Source organism: Elephantulus edwardii, unplaced genomic scaffold, assembly GCF_000299155.1.
Source record: "Elephantulus edwardii isolate Elephantulus edwardi_28Jun2011 unplaced genomic scaffold, EleEdw1.0 scaffold00473, whole genome shotgun sequence".
In the NCBI taxonomy this organism is placed as follows: Eukaryota; Metazoa; Chordata; class Mammalia; order Macroscelidea; family Macroscelididae; genus Elephantulus; species Elephantulus edwardii.
The window spans coordinates 117,222-124,451 of NW_006400223.1; the positions used below are offsets into that span (position 1 = coordinate 117,222).

General features: G+C 39.8%; 1 pseudogene; it reads left to right on the top strand.

Annotated features, from left to right (window-relative positions):
• Positions 1 to 526: 526 nt before the first annotated feature.
• LOC102848684 lies at positions 527 to 4,385 on the top strand (annotated as a pseudogene).
• The last annotated feature ends 2,845 nt before the right edge of the window (positions 4,386 to 7,230 follow it).

Below are 7,230 nucleotides of genomic sequence, written 5' to 3' on the forward strand. Positions count from 1 at the left end.
ATTAAAATAAATTGTTTTCCAGACCAGATTCTTCCAATTTCCCTCACCCCACCCCACCCATCAAATTGTACAACCCCATGATTAATTCCCCTTCCCCTGCATATCCTCACCCCTTTTCTTCCACTCTCCACCAACCCCTCCCCACCCCCGCACCCTTGGATCCTTATATTCATTCTACACTAATAGTTTTATACAATATTTGTCCTTGTGGGACTGATTTAGTTCACTCAGCATAATGCTCTCCAGTCCCTCCCAAGTTAGGTAATAATTTATAAAATCATTGCTCCTGCGTGCTGTATTCCATTGTATGAATGTACCATAATTTCTTAAATCATTCAATTGTGGTTGGACATCTGGGCTGTTTTCATGTTCTTGCCATGGTGAATAACACAGAAACAAAGACTTAATTTCACATACTTTGAGCGTGTCATTAGGAGTAGTGGGTCCTTGGGGGGGAAAAGTGATATTTGGAAATTGAAGCGTCAGCAAAAGAGAGGAAGACCTTTCTTAACTGAGAAAACACCAAATGGTGGATGAGGCCGGTGCTGTGGGAGGGCCTGAGATCCCGAAGGCAGTTTCCACGGAGGCTTCCAGGGCAGTCTGCGGGTTAGGGTCTTGCCTTGGAGCTCGAGGCTGCAAAGACCAGGACAAGGAGTGGCTCCCTGTCACCAGGATGGGCCATCTGGTCAAAGATAGGAAGATCAAATCCTTGGAGGAGATTTCTCTCTTCTCGTTGTCTATCGAGAAGCCTGAAATCATAGACTTCCTGCTGGGGATGTCTTTCAAGGATGAGGTCTTGAAAATCATGCCTGTGCAGAGGCAGACATGTGCAGGCCGGTGGACCGGGTTCAAGGTCTTCATCGCCATCGGAGACTAAAATGGTCATGCTGGCTTGGACGTCAAGTGCTCCAAGGAGGTAGCTACTGCTATCCGTGGGGCTATTATCCTGGCCAACCTCTCCATTGTCCCTGTGCGGCATGGTTACTAGGGGAACCAGCAAGCCTCACACCGGACACTGTGGCTCTGTGTTGGTGCATCTGATTCCTGCACCCCAAGGTACTGGAATCCTCTCAGTCCCTGTGCCCAAGAAGCTGCTGCTAATGGCTGAAATTGACGGCTGCTACAGCTCAGCTGTGGCTGCACAGTCACCCTGGCCAACTTTGCCAAGGCCACCTTTGATGCCATCTCCAAGACCAACAGCTACTTGACCTCAGATCTCTGTAAAGAGACTGTGTTCACCAAGTCTTCCTGCCAGGAATTCACTGACCATTTTGGTTCTCTAGTTTGTTTATTTGTTTGGGTTTTATTTTAACTTTATATGCACTTTTTATTTTCTTTTTTAATTAATTTTAGTAAAAGTTTACAGAGACTTAAAATTTCCATTCATTCATTGTTGCAGTTTTCTCCCTGCTCAAACTTCCCCCAGTTTGCTCTTCTTTTTGAAAAGCAAAAGAAAAATTATTTCATTGTTATACAATCCCTACCCCCCACCCCAAGTCTACTTAACTATGCAGGCTTCGTTTTGAAAAGTAAAAAAAAAAAAGTCTTTCATTGTTATACAATCCCTCTCCCCAAGTCCACTCCACTACGCAGCCTTCATTCTGGATGCCTATCATGACAATAATACTTAATCTTATATCCCTTTTAAACAGTTCTCTCCCTCATCTGTTTCAATGCAGCATACATAATTTATCCTACATTTTGCAGTCTTTCCCCAACCCCAATGTCAGTCTCATTTTACAACAGTGGCACAATGAATACACTATATGTCCTTCTGTGACTGAGATATTTCACTCAGCATAATGTTCTCTAGGGTCACCCATTTTGTGTAATATTTCATGAGTTCCTTGTTTTTCAATGCTGCTTAGTATTCCATTGTGTGAATATACCACAGTTTCTTTCTCTATTTGTTTGTTGATGGGAACTTAGATTGTTTCCAACTCTTTGCTATTGTGAACTAAGCTGCGATAAACATGGATGTGCATATGAGTGGCAATTATGGTTTCTTTGGGGTATATTTTCAGTAGTGGAATTCCTGGGTCAAATGGTATTTCTATTTGCAACTCTTTGAGAAAGTGCCATACAGACTTCCATAGTGGTTGCACCATTTTACACTCCCTTAATAAGGGTTCCAGTTTCTCCATGATCTCGCCAGCATTTGTTGTTTGCTATTCTGTTAAATTTTGCTATTCTTATGGGGTGAGATGATATCTCACAGTTGTTTTGATTTAAATTTCTCTTAGACTTAGAGATTTTGAACATGTCTTCATGGGTTTGTTGGCCATCTGAATGTCTTTTTTGGTGAAGTGTCTGTTCCTATTCTGTGCCCATTTTTCAATTGGGTTGTTTATCTTGTGGTGGTGTTCAAGCATTTTATAAATTCTAGATATAAGCCCCTTATTTGACATGTCATTACCAAATACTTTTTCTCAGTCTGTGGCTTCCCTTTTTACCCTGTTGGAGAAGTTTTGGATGTGCATAGGGAATGAGTCGTAGAAGGTCCCATTCATCTATTTTATCCTCTCCTGGTTGTAGATTTTTCAGGATGCTTGAAAGACTGTTTATGTTGTTGATTAGGACTTCTAGAGTTCTTCCACATTTTTGTTTAATGAAGTTTATAGTCCTTGGTTTTAGTCCTACATCCATGATTCACCTTGAATTGATTTTTGTGTATAGAGTGAGATGTGAATCTTGCTTGAGTTTTCTGGAGATAGTTTTCCAATTTTACCAACATCATTTGTTAAAAAGGTTGTCATTTCCCCACTTAATCGATTTCATCTTCTTGTCAAAAATCAGTTGACCATAAGTAGATGGGCTGATTTCTGGATTCTCAATTCTATTCCATTGATCTATGTGTCTGTCATTGTACCAGTACCACACTGTCTTGACCACCATGGCAGTGTAATAGAATTTGAAATCAGGGAGTGAAATGTCTCCTACCTTGTTTCTCTTTTTAAGGAGTGCTTTGCTTATTGGTGGCCTCTTTCCATTCCAAATGAAATTGGAGATTGCCTTTTCGATCTCGTTGGAATTGGTATTTGTATTGGGATTGCATTGAATGTGTAAATTGCCTTGGTAATATTGTAATTTTCACAATATTGAGTCTTCCTGTCCATGAGCAAGGGATATCCTTCCACTTCTCCAGGTCTCTTTTTGTTTTCTGTAGTAATGTTTTGTAATATTTTTTAATAGATCCTTTGTGCTTGTGGTTAGGTTTATTCCTAAGTATTTAATCTTGTGATTAGCTATTGTGAAGAGTATTGTTTTTCTTAGGTCCAGCTCTGTATTCTCTTTTTCACTGTAGAGATTCCAATTGATTTTTGTATGTTGATCTTGTATTCTGCCACTTTGCTGAATTGGTCAATATGTCCAGTAGTTTTATTGCTGAGTCTTTAGAATTTTCTAAGTAAACTATCATATAATCTGCATAGAGAGATCATTTTACCTCCTCTTTCCAATCTGGATACCTCTTATTTCCTTCTCTTCTTGCTATTGCTAAGATTTCCAATACAATATTAAATAAGAGAGGTGATAGTGTGATACTTGCCTAGTTCCTGTTCTTAAAGGGAATTCCTTTAATCTCTCTCCTTTGAAAACAATGTTGGCTTTCAGTTTTGCAAATATACTTTTTACTATGTTGAAGAAATTCCCCTCTAATTCTATTTTTTTTTTAGTGTTTTAATCAGGAAATATGTCAAAGGCCTTTTCTGCATCAATTGATAGGATCATGTGGTTCTTGTTATTTGTTTTGTTAATGTGGTGTTCCACATTGTTTGTTTTTCTTGTGTTGAACCATGCTTGCATACCTGTTATGAGTCCCACTTAGTCATGGTGAATTATTTCTTTGATGTATCATTTTATTCTATAAGAGATGAAATGGGCAACATCACAACAGAACCAACTAAAATAAAAAGGCTAACATTAGAATATTATGAAACACTATACTCAAGCAAGTACGAAAACCTATAGGAAATGGACAACTACTTAGAAATTCACAACCTACTTAAACTGTCACCAAACAAAATGGAACACCACAACAGACCCATTACAAAAGAAGAAATTGAAAAGGTAATAAAAGAATTTGCAGCCAAAAAAGCCCTGGACCAGATGGTTTTACAAGTGAATTTTATCAACTATTCAGAGAACTGTCACCATAACTATTTCAGAAAATAGAAAAAGTTGGAATTCTCCATCTCATTCAATGAAGCAAACATATTCTTGATACCAAATCCAGGAAAGGACATCACCAAAATAGAAAACTATAGGTCAATATCTCTTATGAATATAGATGCAAAAATCCTGAATAAAATCACTGACCATCTTGTAAATACCCACACCACAGTCTCTGTGCAAAGGACCCAGCTCCAGCTGTGACCACCACATAATGGTTTTTGAATAACAAAGTGAATTAAGTCAGAGAGAGAGAGATTCTTAGTGAGATGAACTGGCATAGTGACTGTAATGATAGACTTAAGCCTAGTGGAAAGTGTGAGGATGATGCAGGATCAGACAAGGTTTCAGTCTCTTTTGCACAGGGATGCCATGAGTAGCAGTTAATGCTACAACACCTAACAACAACCATGGCTGCCTAACTCTGAAAACACTGACTTGCACACTAGAAAATTTTAACATTTATGGCTATCTCAATTTAATTTTAAAAAGTAAAAAGAACAATGTCATTTCCTTTAGTCTGAAGCTCATGTCCTTCTTCTAGAGCTCCAAACTGGAGGACCCTCTACTGTATCCCTAGGGGTACTTCATTTCAAGTAGAAAGTGACTCTGGCCAGAGAAGAAAGAGCCCAGAGGCTGATCACGGTCATTTTGCATGCCAGCTCCTCACCTTCCTGAGTGTGGTGGCTGTAAATCCTGGAAATCAGGTCTCCAGGCTCTTGCCTGCATCATGTCATTTAGGCCTCACACTTGTCCGTAGAACAGGTATGAGGATGCTATCATGCTCATTCATAGTTTCAGGCACAGATGCTGGGAAGGTGAAAGCAATCTAAGCTGGCCCTGGCCTGGCACTCCCCTCAATCTTTGTCTTATAGGCACAGTCTGATGGGGCCAGAGAAGGGCGTCTTAACTAAGTCACACAAAGCTGGCCAGTTGGCTGCCAGCCAGGACCTCTTGCAAGCTGTAGGGGTGGGAGGATGGAGCGGGGGGGGGGGGGGAGGAATGTTAATGGGGTTTGACCCCTTTGTGCATGTAAAGAAGAGTGGTTTGTGCTGTGTCATTTGCCAGGAGAGATTGTTTGGTTCTCTGGATGGAGAGGATCCAAGCCTGCAGGTACTGCTTTAGACGGGGCCCACAGCAAGGTCCCAGGGAGCTAGCTGTCAGTATGCACTTGAGGACTCACCGCCACCAGCCACTGTTCCCACATCCTCGAGGCTCTCTTGAGATTATGTTGTCAAGAGTTTTCACATACTGGCACCACATTTGTTAATAACAGCAGCGACTTTCTCTCATTGCTGCTGAGTTGGAGCTGATTCACAGCTGACGCTCGGGGGTGGGGGTGGGGGTGGGTGTTGAAGTTGTAAATGGCACAGGAGGAGATTGCCCATCTTTCTTCCTCAGAACTAGTGGTGGATTAGAACCATCTGAGAGGTGTGACCTTCAGTTTAGCCCTGAATCACTCTACAGACTACAAATCTCACCCCAGTAAGAGTAGCAAAATTTAACAGAACAGCAAACAACAAATGCTGGCGAGGTTGTGGAGAAACTGGAACCCTTATTCACTGTTGGTGGGAGTGTAAAATGGTGCAACTAACTATGGAAAGCTGTATGACGCTTTCTCAAATAGTTGTAAATAAAAATTCCATTTGACCCAGCAATTCCACTACTGGGAATATACCCTAAAAAACCCATAACTGCCACCCAGACACATGCACACCTATTTTTATTTCAGCTTTGTTCACAATAGCAAAGAGTTGGAAACAACCCAAGTGCCCATCAACAAATCAATGGATAGAGAATGTATATTCACACAATGAAATACTAATCTGTATTGAAAAACAAGGAACTCATGAAATAGTGTACAAAATGGATGACCCTGGAGGATATTATGCTGAGTGAAATATCATAGTCACAAAAAGACAGATACAGCATAATGCCACTGTTTTTTTGAGGACTGACATAGGGATTGTGGGGAGACCGATGAGGGAGAGAACTGTTTAAAAGGGATATATGATTCGATATTATAGTTGACAGGAGTTCAGAACAAAGGCTTGCAAAGTAGAGTGGACTTGAGGGGAGAAATTGAATGACAACAAAATAACTTTTACTTTTCAAAAAGAAAACAAAATTGGGGGGAAGGGTGGCGAGGGAGAAAAATGCAACAATGAACGAATAGAAATTTTTAAAAAACCACAAAACTTATAGTCAATGTTGGGCTCACCAAGTATAGCTTTTTTGTCTTTGCTATTATTATTGGAAATTAATAGGTTTTTTTACGGGTATTTAGGCATTTATCATGTACTAGTCTTTAATGTGAATGAATACATTATAAAAATAATTCTTTTTTAAAAAAGTTATCCCTTAAGGGTTTTGGGGGGTTTCATTGCCTGAAGGTTTTGTTTTAGGTTTGGGGTTTGTTGTTTGGGGTTTCCTTTTTCTTTTTTAAAAATTTACATTTTAAATGAAAGTTTACAGAAAACTTGGATTTCCATTCATTGTTGTATTTTCCTCCCTACCCTACCTCAGTTCACTTTTCTATTTAAAAAGATTCTTTCATTGTTGCACAATTTCCTCCCTCCCTCCCCAGTCCCACTCCAGTCTGCTTTGCTATGCACCTCTTATTCTTGAATATTATCATGCAAATAGTACCTAATCATATATTTCTTTTAGACAGTTCTTTCCCCCATATATTCAAATGCAGTGTTTATTATTTATCCCCTTTTCTTAGGTTCCCCCCAACTCCCATGTCAGTCCTATTTTTATAACAGTGGCATTATGCAGTATTTGTCCTTTTGTGACTGAGATATTTCACTCAGCATAATGGCCAGCAGGGTCACCCTTTTTGTATATTTTATTATTTCCTTGTTTTTCAGTGCGGTGTTGTAGTATTCCATTGCGTATACTACAGCTTCTCTATCCATTCATTTGTTGATGGTTTGCTTCCATATCTTTGCTGTTGTGAACAACACAGCAATAAGCATGGTGTGCATATATCTGGGTGGCAGTTCTGGTTTCTTTAGGGTATATTCTCAGTAATGCAATTGCTGGGTCAAATGATAT